The sequence below is a fragment of the Leucopleurus acutus genome (genome assembly GCF_964270905.1).
Source record: "Leucopleurus acutus genome assembly, chromosome: 7".
In the NCBI taxonomy this organism is placed as follows: Eukaryota; Metazoa; Chordata; class Mammalia; order Artiodactyla; family Delphinidae; genus Leucopleurus; species Leucopleurus acutus.
The window spans coordinates 64,746,741-64,759,944 of NC_139150.1; positions in this window are offsets into that span (position 1 = coordinate 64,746,741).

A 13,204-nucleotide genomic window follows, 5' to 3' on the forward strand; every position below is an offset into this window, starting at 1 on the left:
TACACTTCATATGATTTCAGTTCTTTTACATTTTTTGAGGATTGTTTTATGGTACAGGGTATGGTCTAACTTGTATATGTTCCAAGGGTGCTTGAAAAGACTGTATATTCTGCTTTTGTTAGGTAGAATATTCAATAAATGTCCATTATATCCTGCTGGTTGATGGCATTGTTGAGTTCTTGTATATACTTCATTATTTTCTGTCTAGTTGTCCTAACAATTGTTGAGAGAGAAATGAAGTCTCCAATGATAGTTGTGGCTTTCTTTCTTTTTTCAGTTCTGTCAGTTTCTGCTTCATATATTTTATAGCTCTGTTGTTTGGTGACTATACATTTAGCATTGCTATGTTTTCCTGATTGATGGACCCTTTTATTATTACTTTTAAAAATATAAATTAAATTAATTAATTTATTTATTTGGATGTGCTGGGTCCTAGTTGCGACCAGCAGGCTCGTTAGTTGAAGCATGCATGTGGGATCTAGTTCCCTGACCAGGGATCAAACCCAGGCGCCCTGCATTGGGAGCATGGAGTCTTAACCACTGTACCACCAGGGAAGTCCCAGACCCTTTTATTATTGTTTAATGATTCTTCCTGTCTCTGGTATTATTATTATTATTTTTTTTGCTTAGAAGTCTACTTTATCTGATATTAATATAGCTATTCCTGCTTTCTTTTAATAAATGTTTTCATGGTATGAATTTTCCAGCCTTTTGCTAACATGTTTTTATATTTGAAGTGTGTTTCTTATAGGCAGCAGATAGTTGGGTCATGTTTTTTAATCCATGCTGCCAATCTCTGTCTTTTAATTACAGTATTTAGATCACTTACATTTAATGTAACTATTGATATGTTAGGGCTTAATCCTGACATTTTACATATTTTTTGTTTTTTGTCCTCTTTGTTTGTTTCCTTTTCTATACCTTCCTGTAGTTTCTTTTAACTTTTGTTACAGTTCCATTTTGATTTACCCATAGTGTTTTTGAGTATATTTCTTTGTATAAATTTTTTAGTTTTTGTTCTAGTTATTACATTATATGTAGGTAATTTATCACAGACTACTTCTGTTGACATACTACCAGTTTGAGTGAAGTATAGAAAAGTTCCTTTGCTGTCCACCATTTATTATATGATTGTCCCCGTGCCTTTCTCCACACTATTGTCTCCCTAAGAAATGTCCTTCAATAACTCTCTGCTTATTCACCATTTTCCTTCCCTTGAAAGTCCAAACCTTGTTATACCTCTTAGGTCTCATTTTTAGCCTCATCATCTATTCTAAAATCCCATATTTACTACTTTCTGTAGTACTCACTTTTAAATTAACATATTGTCTGAGTTTAAAATGCTTTCAGACTTAGTTGACAGAAACTCTGTTATAGTAGCTTATACAAAAGAAGTTAAGAGATAGATGCTGACACTGCAGCTGGATGACTTTAGGACTAATGTGTCTTCAATTCACTTGACCTTTTCCTTATATTGGCTGGTCTACTTATAAGCAGATGATTGCTGTCTGGGAACCACATCTGAATTTTAGATAGGAAGAAAGGGCATAGGATGAAGGGATAGGCTAACCAGGTCCATCTCTTTTTAGTTAGAAAACAGAAGCTCTCCCAAAAGTCACACCCAGCAGACTTATTTTGTCTCATTGGACAGAATTCATATCTACTCCTGGCTGGAAAGTACAAGTGAGAAAGGGGTAGGGAATAGGAATTCAATTAACAAAACAATGATGTCTGACGTACATATGCATAAGTATCTATGTAATCCATTTGGGTAAATCTTATATCTCCCTAATTTGTAAGGTATTTAAGATCAGAGATCTAATCAGAGTTTGTCATTTTGTACTTCATACCAGACGACTGTAAGGGTCCTCCTAATTTCATATATCTCTGCTACAAACAACAAATAGGGTTCTTAAATGGGGGTTTAAAACCAAACATAATTATTTCAGAATTTTTCAGTGAGCTCAGTTTCTTCTGAAATTAATAGCTTCTTCAGTCAGGGAAGGAGAACTACTACGAGATATAGGACAAGAGTTTCTTTTTTCTTTTTCTTTTTTTTTTTGTTTGTTTGTTTTGTTTTTTCTGTGTGTGGTACGCAGGCCTCTCACTGTTGTGGCCTCTCCCATTGCAGAGCACAGGCTCCGGACGCGCAGGCCCAGCAGCCATGGCTCACGGGCCCAGCCACTCCGCGGCATGTGGGATCCTCCCGGACCGGGGCATGAACCCATGTCCCCTGCATCAGCAGGCGGACTCTCAACCACTGCGCCACCAGGGAAGCCCTCTTTTTCTTTTTTAATAGCAAGTAGAAATTCTTGTGGGAAGAACTGGAGAAGTGAAGGTCCAAGAGGTATACTGGAAGATTAGAGAGACAGTAACCAGCAAGTCAATCTGAGAAATCAAGCAAGTCCAGCTGCCAAAATAGACTTGTATATGGAAGGCTTATAGGGAGATCTATGGGAAGTTGTGCCTCTATTCACCTACCACGTCTGTGGATCATCTCTCAAGCATCTGGTGTTGAGCCTGAGACCAGTGTTTGTCAATGGGGTCAGGAGCTGGGAAGAAGATCCAGGTGTGGACTGAAGGAAAGTGAGGACAAGCTAGACCCTTCTGGTCCTCTGTATCTGTCTCTTCCTGCATCTAACCACAATGAACTTCAGAGTAATGGCTGCTGCTTCACTTCCACCTTCCAAATCTATCTCAAATTCTTCTTTTGGCCAACTCTAATTTGGAACCCTCCAGGGAAGGAGATTTGGGGAAATGTAAACTAGATTAATCAAATCACCACGACTAAGTTAATTTCATAAATGGAAGTTGAATCTTCAATCTCTAGTGCATTAAAATTATTGGAACTTCCCTGGTGGCGCAGTAGTTAAGAATCTGCCTGCCAATGCAGGGGACACGGGTTTGAGCACTGGTCCAGGAAGATACCACATGCCACAGAGCAACTAAGCCCGTGTGCCACACCTACTGAAGCCTGCGTGCCTAGAGCCCGTGCTCTGCAACAAGAGAGGCCACCACAGCGAGAAGCCCGCGCACTGCAACGAAGAGTAGCCCCTGCTCGCCACAACTGGAGAAAGCCTGCATGCAGCAATGAAGACCCAACGCAGCCAAAAATAAATAAATTAATTAATTAATTTAAAAAAATTGTGTTGCCTGGAGGGCTGGGACTGTATCTAAATTCATTTATTCTGTCCCTTTAGTCCTAGCCAATAATTTGATTCTAAAGTTATATGTTGTTCCATTGGTCTCGCTGTGCAAGATAGTTTTCTTCTGCCCTGGTACCTATCTCCTCAAGGGAAAAAGGAGTCCCTTCTTTGGAATTAGGCTGTAACAGGCTGCCCAGGCAGTCTTGTCTCTTAACTTCTACTAGTCTTTTTTTTTTTTTTTTTTTTCTCTTTGTTCTTAAATTTATGTTGGCATTCCTCTTCTATTTCTCTATTCTGGGTATAATTCTTGAACTTTCTCTAGTATATCCAGCTCCTCTCCTGCCTTAGCATGTTTATGAACCATTACTTCTAGCTAGTAATTTATCTTTGGGTAATGTAGTTCGCCCATTTTTATTTTGACTAACTAATATATATTCAACTGCAGATATTTATTGAACATCTAAGATATCATCCTGGCCTCCATAGGAGCTCAAAGTACAAAAATATCTATAAAACAAGAGAGGAAGTAAAAAATACCACCATAGAGCAACAAATAAACAACTCTCAGAGTTCAAAGAAGAGAATTGGGTTCTGCCTCCCCATGGGCTCTTTATTTACCTTTTCCAATCAAGAAGCTTTGTATAAGATTTCCAAACCTTCATAACATTGCCCCAGTGTTTATATTACAGATCTGTCTGACTTACGATGGGGCAACGTCCCGATAAACCCATTGTAAGTTGAAAATATCCTGTCAGAGATGCATTTAATACACATAACCTACTGAATATTGTAGCTTAGCCTAGTCTACCTCAAGCATGCTCAGAACACTTACATCAGCCTACAGTTGTGCAGTCATCTAACACACAGCCTATTTTATAATAAAATGTTGAAAGTCTCATGTAATCTACTGAATACTGTAATGAAAATGAAAAATAGACTGGTTATATAGTCACAGAATGGTTGTTTACCCTGGTGATCAGAAGCTCGGTACCACTGCCCAGCATCATGAGAAAATCCAAAGCACATATTACTAGCCCAGGAAAAAAAAATCAAAATTCAAAATCTGAAGTACCATTTCTATTGAATTTGGATCACTTTCACACCACCATAAAGTCAAAAATTGTAAGTGGAACCATCATAAGTTGGGGACCATCTGTATAGCTAGGAACAGTAAAATTAGTTGTTTTAGAGCACAGGATTTAAGCAATGTTAAATAAACAGTGTTGGGAAAAGCTATATAAACATATTTGTAAAGGAAGACAATAATTTTAAACTACATAAAGATAGAAGAAACTGGCTGTGAAAATATAAATGCAGAACTTAGAAAGCTAGGCTATAATGTTATTTCTACTAACTCTATTCAGAAATTGTTTTCCTTCATGCAATGTTTCAAAGACATGGACGTCTGGGATTCAGAATTATTTAGTTTTGCATGAATTTAGTTGAGCTTACTTTTCTCATCATAACATTTGTAGTTTAACAGCATGAGTAAGCAATACACTGGTAGAGGTTTTAGAGCATTTTAACCATATGCAACATCATCACTGTTGAATGCCAGAATACTTTTTTGAGGACTATGCAGATATATAAAATTTCATCTTTTAAATGCAGTTATACAATTCCTCTTTGTATAAAAATTAAATACCATAAACTACTTAGTCTATAGTTATAATTTCACATTAGTATATATGATCGAGAAAGGAAGTATGACCATGCTCATTATAAAGTTCAAGTGTGTATTTATACATACCTAAGGTACGGTTTTCCAAACAGCTGCAAGGCTGAGGAAATGATCAAAAATGTTGCACAGGAGTGATGCTGAGAAGCTGTCATGTGTTTTCTTCACTGACATTTTAGGTAAAGGGAAAATTAAGACGTAGAATTAGTTGTGAAGGGGGCAAACTCAGCTTCTTATTCAGTCTAGTCTCTTCAGTCCAGCTCAGATTGGTCAGGCCTCTCAAGTTCAATTCAGTATCCTTTTACCCGCTCCTACTTCTTGCCTCCTGGTTAGAGTAGAACAAAAAAAGGGAAAGAGATGTACTGAATTTTTATCCTTATCTGCTGTTCTAACTTACTACCAATATAGGGCCATAAATCTTTCAAGGGATTTTTCTTCCTGTTTTGGGTTACCTAACAAAAGCCAGCATAGCTACATTTAGAATAACACTTCTTGGGCAATCCCTGGCTGTCCAGTGGTTAGGACTCTGTGCTTCCATGGCAGGGGGCACGGGTTCAATCCCCGGTCGGGGAAAATCCTGCAAGCCCCACAGCCAAAAAAAACCTCAAAACAAACAAACAAGAAAAACACTTCTTTTTTTGTGTGTTAACATGTAACATAAATTTTACCACTTTAACCATTTTAAAGTGTACAGTTCACTGGCATTAAGTAAATTTACATTGTTGTGCAACCATCACCACTCTGCATCTCCAAAACTCTTTCCTCATCCTAAAATGAACACTTCTTGTCCTAACTTACTAGTAGGAGAGTAGGGTTATTGGGGTAGAGAGGAAATTAGAAAAAAATAGTATATTCTATGTGTTAGTCATGTCCCTGATAGAAAGAGTGTGAACAGGAGGATCTTGACCATGGTTAACAGTCTGCCACCAGACATCCTGAAGAGACATGTGTAGAGAACAGCTCAGATAATGCACACTTTTCTTTGCTGTGGCATCATGTCTTTGATCCCATAGGTGTAACCCTTGGATCTGTTGCGCTGGGTTGAATCTCAGGTGATCTTACAGTGTATTTTTAATCCCTATAAGCCTCACATCTCAAATTTGGCCATTCCTTGGGGCCATGAAAACTTTTCTCTACAGTTAAGAAGAGGCTCATGAAGATGAAGCCAAGAAAAAGAGTGATAAGGAAAAGGAAGGCGTTCTCTTAAAGGCACAGAGCAATTGGTTTCAGACATCTATCTACACACTCACTGCCTTGTTACTCTTGGACCACACTCTGAATTCTCCTTGGTCTTCTAGACAGGCTAGATGGTGGGAGGATAAGACTCTAGGCCTTTTTACTATACCAGCTACATTGAAGGGAATAGGATCAGACAACCCAAAGTAATAGGACATTTCAAGGGAAGGAAATCGCAAAGCCGAAAGAAAACTGAAAAGTTCAAAGGGAATGAAGAAATCAAAAAAGTCCTCCACAAAGATTCTAAAATAATGATAATGATATAATAATAATAATAATTTACTATATGCTTATAAAAAAATCCTATGAGGAAGGTGCAATTTGTCCCCCCATTTTTTAATTTTTTTTTTTTTTTTTTTTGCTGTACGCGGGCCTCCCACTGCTGTGGCCTCTCCCGTTGCGGAGCACAGGCTTCGGACCCACAGGCTCAGCGGCCATGGCTCACGAGCCCAGCCGCTCCGCGGCATGTGGGATCTTCCCGGACCGGGTCACGAACCCATGTCCCCTGCATCAGCAGGCGGACTCTCAACCACTGTGCCACCAGGGAAGCCCCTGTCCCCCCATTTTTAATGAAAAAACTAAAGCATGGAGAGGATAAGTAACTGTATTCAACTCATTCATTCCACTAATACTTACCCGTTTGAGGACAGGTACTAGGGATACAACACTAAATATAATTGATATGGCCATTCTGCCCTCATGGAATTTACAGTCAATTGGAGGAGACAAACAAAAAGGCAAACAGGCAACTGAATAAAATAATTTCAGATTGAATCAAGTGTTATGAAGGAAACATATGAAGAAGATGGTGAGTCTGGGACTAATTTAGGCAGGGTAGTGAGGGATGATGTCCTTAGAGATGGGTTTTAAACAGTCCCTTGAAGGAAGAGAAAGAGCTAATCATTCAAAGGATGAAGGAAGAGTTCCAGGCAAGATGAATTGCATATGCAAAGAGCTTGGAATATTCCTAAAACTGAAATAAAACCTATTTTGGCTGGAGTGTGAAGAGGGGCGTGGGAATAAGGCATTAGATGACATTGAAAGAGTCTAGATCATGCAGGACTTGTAGACCACAATAAAGACTTTGGGCTTTACTCTTTCTTTTTTATGTATACTGATATATTAACTGCTGTTAGTTCCTGGTACTGGGGTTACAATTGGTTTTTATATTTATCTTCTTTTTTTAACCTGTATTTCTGAAGTTTTTAGAACAAACATATATTACTTATGTAAAAAACATAAATCTTTTTTCTTTTAAAAATTGATGTGATATTATATATTTTCATTTATATGAAATGTCCATCAATGGCAAATCTACAGAAACAGAAGGAACATCAGTGGTTTCCTGGAGTTTGGGTGGGAGTGGGAAGGGACTGGAAACAGGCATGAGGGAAACTTCTGGTGATGAAAATGCTGTAAAACTGGCTTATGATGAATGGTTGCCCAGATCTATAAATTTATAAAAAACAAACAAATGTAATTGTACACATACAATGGGTAAATTTTCTGGCATGTAGAATAGACCTTGATAAATCTGAAAAAATGGAAGTGAGTACAAACATGGGATGATTTCTAAAACTAGAGACAAAATAAACCACCCACAGAAGGCAAAATAAAAGTTAAGTTGTTCTGGAACCTATAAAGGACCTTAAAACTTTAGCCAAACTTGTACCTTTTTGCAGAAAGACCTATGTCTGCTGCTTCAAGCTGCTTTTAATCTATTAGGAGTTGAAGTGAGAGGTAGTAGTGGTATGGGCAAAATATAAGAAAAATGCACTATGAATTATGAGATAAAAATAATAAAATAGGGCTTCCCTGGTGGCGCAGTGGTTGAGAGTCTGCCTGCTAATGCAGGGGATGCGGGTTCGTGCCCCAGTCCGGGAAGATCCCACATGCCGCAGAGCGGCTGGGCCCGTGGGCCATGGCCACTGAGCCTGCGTGTCCGGAGCCTGTGCTAAGCAACGGAGGGGGCCGCAGCAGTTAGAGGCCCGCATACCCCCAAAAATAATAATAATAAAATAATAATAAAATAAACTACAACAGAAATAGAAATAATAGCTTTGGATATGACCATCGAACTTTAAGCTTTGTAAGACAATTCTTTACACTTAAACATTTTTTGCCTGCTTAAAATCTTTTGAACAGCTCCCTCAAAGTTTGTTAACTTTTTGTAGTAAGAATCTCCTTTCTCAAATTAGAATCCCCAAACTTATGTTTCCCAGGCTCTCTGTTCATTGTGAGAGGCTTAGGACTTGTGACCTAAGTTGCACCAGGCACAAGCATTTGCATGAAACTTTGTTTCAGAGGTGAGGACACGGGTAGGGTGGAAAGCAGTTGTTTGTCTGGCAGAGGACAGGAGGCAGAATGTTTCCAAGATGGGTGGTGGTGGAAACTTTCGTACCAGGTCAATTTGGTTTTGGAAGGTTTTTTCCCTTGGGGTTTGGGAGCGTTTTCTGTTTATTTATTGCTGTGTAACAAACTACTTCAAAACTTAGGAGCTTCAAACAACAACTGTGTTATTATTTCTTATAATTCTGTGGGTCAGGAATTTGAACAGGGCACAGAGGGAAAGTTCATATCTGTTCCACGTGGTGCCTGCAGGAGGCTGGTCCATCCAAGATGTAAGTGAAACTTACACGTCTGGTGCCTCACGTTGGGTAACTCAGGCTGCTAGAGGCTGGCTGGAAGAGCTCAACATAGGCCACAGAAAACAGGGGGCCTTGTTTCTCACATTTGGTTGGGTTCCTCAGGTCTTCACTATCCAGTCTTGTGCCCTCAACTCTCCATGTGGTTTCTGCATCTGGTTTCTCCCACAGGGTAGCTGGGCTTCTTATAGACAGGGCATAAGAGCAAATGCTGCTAGGCCTTCCCAAAGCTTAGGCCCAGAACGGGCAGTGTGTCACCTCATTGCATTCTTTTGGTTAAAATAAGTCACGATAAGATACAAGGCCATTCTAGTTTCAAGGGATGGGGTCTCCACAAGGGTTTGACAACCAAGAAGCATGGTTCATTACAGGCCACCAATGTTAACTATTTACTACACTCAACCTAAGGCCTTCTTCTCCAGTCTTTCAGATTATTCAGTAAACTCTTGCATTAAATATAACAAATACCTTTCTGCTTGGAATATCTAGAGTAAGATTCTGTTGACTGTAGCAAATTCTCAATGCAAATATTTTCTGTATGATTAAAGAAAAAAAAGATTCCAATAACAGTAGCAAGTTTATTTCTCTTCTTCTTACCCCTTCATGTGATTATTCAAATTCCAATATGGTCCCCCCAATTCTTCCACAATTATTTTTAGGGGCCTTTGTGGTTTTTTCAAGTCAAATTCTTCCTCCCTAAAAGACATCAAGCATAGAAGTTTAAAGTTGAGTTTTTCAACCTTTCAAAGAAAGGTTATTCTTATAGTATTTAAAGATGAGTATGAAAAGATCCCTAAATAATTTTACAAATCCAATATAATGCTAACACTAAAACATATAAAAGGTAACATTAAAAAAACTTATAGTCCAATCTCATTTATGAATATAATTACAAACTTTTAAAAATGGCAGCTCAAAATAGAGTTGTCATATCATCCAGCAATCCCACTCCTGGGCATATATCCAGGCAAAACTATAATTCAGAAAGATACATACACCCTTATGTTCATAACAGTACTATTCACGATAGCCAAGACATGGAAATAACCTAAATGTCCATCCACAGATGAATGGATAAAGAAGATGTGTACATGTATACAATGGAATATTACTCAGCCACAAAAAAGAATGAAATAATGCCATTTGCAGCTACATGGATGGACATAGAGATCACCACCCTAAGTGAAGTAAGTCAGAACAAGAAAGACAAATACCATATGATATCAGGTATATGTGGGATCTAAAATATGACACAAATGAACTTCTCTATGAAACAGAAACAGACTCACAGACATAGAGAACAGACTTGTGGTTGCCAAGTGGGAGGGGAAGTGGGAGAGGGATAGACTGGGAGTTTGGGACTAGCAAATGCAAACTATTATATATAGACTAGATAAACAAGGTCCTATTGTATAGCATAAGAACTATATTCAATATCCTGTAATAAACCATAATGGAAAAGAATATGAAAAAGAATAACTGAATCACTTTGCTGTACACCAGAAACTAACACAGCATTGTAAATCAACTACACTTCAATTTAAGAAAAAATGGCAACTCAAATCCAACAGTTATTACAAATACAATAAATACAAACTTGAACGTGATGATTAAGTAGTTTCAGGATTGCAGAGATGACTCAGTGTTAGACAATATATTTTTAAAAATAAATTTATTTATTTATTTATTTGTTTATGGCTGCATTGGGTCTTTGTTGCTGCACCCGGGCTTTCTCTAGTTGTGGTGATCAGGGGCTACTCTTCGTTGTGGTGAGCAGGCTTCTCATTGCAGTGGCTTCTCTTGTCACAGAGCACGGGCTCTAGGTGCTCAGGCTTCAGTAGTTGTGGCACGTGGGCTTGGTAGCTGTAGCTCATGGGCTTCAGTAGTTGTGGCACACGGGCTCTAGAGTGCAGGCTCAGTAGTTGTGGTGCACGGGCTTAGTTACTCTGCAGCATGTGGGATCTTCCTGGAGCAGGGATCGAACCCATGTCCCCTGCATTGGCAGGCAGATTCTTAACCACTGCACCAAGGAAGGCCCTAGACAATACTTAAATAACATATTAATAGGCAAAAGTGGAAAAAATGATTATGTGGTAGGATATTATACTTGAAGTTTTGACTGAGGTACTGAGCAATGATGGATTAATTTCAAAGTGAGTCATGAGACAGACCAATCTTCAGATTTTCAAACGAATGATAACTCATCTTGGATCCCATTCCCACTCTAAGAACATTAAAAAAAACCAGATACAGGGTGGGGGGGATTCAAGAACAATTCTGAAGAGATTTTTTTAGAGAAAATTTAAGGTATATTTTGTGTCTCAAATGCCCCAAGCAGCAGAGGTAGAAGGTTCCTCCCGATTCCCAAGTCAGGGGCTTTAATAAGATCTCTTAGAGAACGAACATACCTCCCTCTGGTGGGGGAACAGAGAAGGTGGGGCAGACTGGAGCCTTGTTGACTCCTGACCAAGAAGACTCATGCAAAGAGCAACGAGACTCCAAAAGAGAAACCATGTGGAATACCGTTGGAAACCCAGGAGCTGAGTGGAGAGCGGCAGACCATTCTGTTGCCCATGTCATGGGAGTTGTAGACGGAGGATAGCAGCAAGGAGCCTCAGGAAGTGTTCACAAAAGTCTCAATGCAGAAAAAGATAGCTTTAAACATTTGATGGTCCCTTTGATCCAGCAATTCCAATCATAGGTGTGTGCCTAACAAAATTATAGACTTCTGTATATCAAAGACATGTACAAGATGTTTATAGCAGAATTATTTGTATTAGCCCAGACTGAAGGCTTCCCAAGTGTAGAATGGACAAGTAAATGTGGTATATTCAGACAATGGAATATTATCCAGTAGTAAGTGAAAGAATGACTTACTCAATCATTCAATGATATGAATGAATCTCACAGATGTTGAGTGAAAGAAATGAGATATAAAATATTACATTCCCTATAATGCCATTTACAGAGAAGTCAAAAAATAGGCAAAACTAACCCATATTAATAGAGGTCAGCATAGTGGTTGAATTTAGAGTAAGCATGTGGCTAAAAGGTGGTACAAGGGAGAATTCTGGAGTCCGGCAATAGTCTGTTTCTTGATTTGGGTCCTAGTTACATGGATAATCTCATTTTGCAAAATTTCATTGAGCTGTGTCATGTATGCTCCTCTCTATATGTCTGTGATATTTTATTTTAAAATTTACTCACAAGCAAATTTTCTAGGCTCAGAGAATATGAGGTCATCTTACAATAGTAGAAGTATAAGTTGTCTATTTCCCTTTCACTTCCTCCTCCAAGGGAGTGAGTGGAAAAGAGAGAAGAGATTGACTTTATTTCCTTCCATAAAAACAGGCATCCCACCTGAAACCAGGCCCACCTAAAAGTGTGTGGGTGGAGAAATCTTACCTTTGAATGCAGATTGAAGCGTTAGTATATTTCGATTCATATATTGGACAAGACATTCTAATTACCGAATTAAAAATACATTTTGCCTCCTACAATGATGTCTGGACTTCCAATCACCTAAGAGTAATCAGAATAGTCAAACTTGGGAATTCTCTGGCAGTCATTGTGCACTTCCACTGCTGAGGGCCCAGGTTCAATCCCTGGTCAGGGAACTAAGATCCTACAAGCTGCGCCGCAGCCAAAAAAAAAAAAATAGTCAAACTTGAGTTTCTTCCAAGGGGAAGCAATAAACCTTGCCCCTTGAATACATGTTAAAGAGACCATGGGAAACAACGTATAGGTGCATTTTGATTACATCCCACTAGTTTTCTTGTTCAATATACCACTTATAGTTCTCACTACAGATGCAAAAATAGACTTTTGGTTAAAAAAAAAAGGAAATTAGTGAGAGAAAGATACTTTCTTAATATAAAACAATTTCTAATCTAATCAGTCAGAATTATATTTAAAGGGATTAAATGTAAGAATTATTTCACATTAATGCCTGATTTATTCAAATTGTCCTGAGAATTCTATCCAATGCAGTAAGCTAGGTAACAGAAGTAAGTTATAACTACCAAGACTGAAGAGAAAAAATTGTCAGTATTTGGAGACACTATAACTATTACCAAAATACGCCAAGAAAATGTGCTAAATGGATGTTAGAATTAATTCTGAACTGTCTGAACTGTCATTAAGAGGAATATATTAAAAATTAGTAGTTTTTAAAAATATCCTAATAATTACATAAAGGTGAAAATAGGCAAAACTAACCTGTCTTGATAGAGGTCAGAATAGTAGTTGAGCTTAGAGTAACAGTAGTAACTGAGATGTGGTCCAGTTAGAGAATATACTGGAGGGAAAACCCCCAAAGCAAAACACTAATCCAAACAAAAACAAACCTTTCACATACAGATGGCCAAGGGGCACGTGAAAGGATGCTCAGCATCACTAATTATTAGAGAAATGCAAATCAAAACTACAATGAGGTCAGAATGGCCATCATCAAAAAACCTACAAACAATAAATGCTGGAGAGGGTGTGGAGAAAAGGGA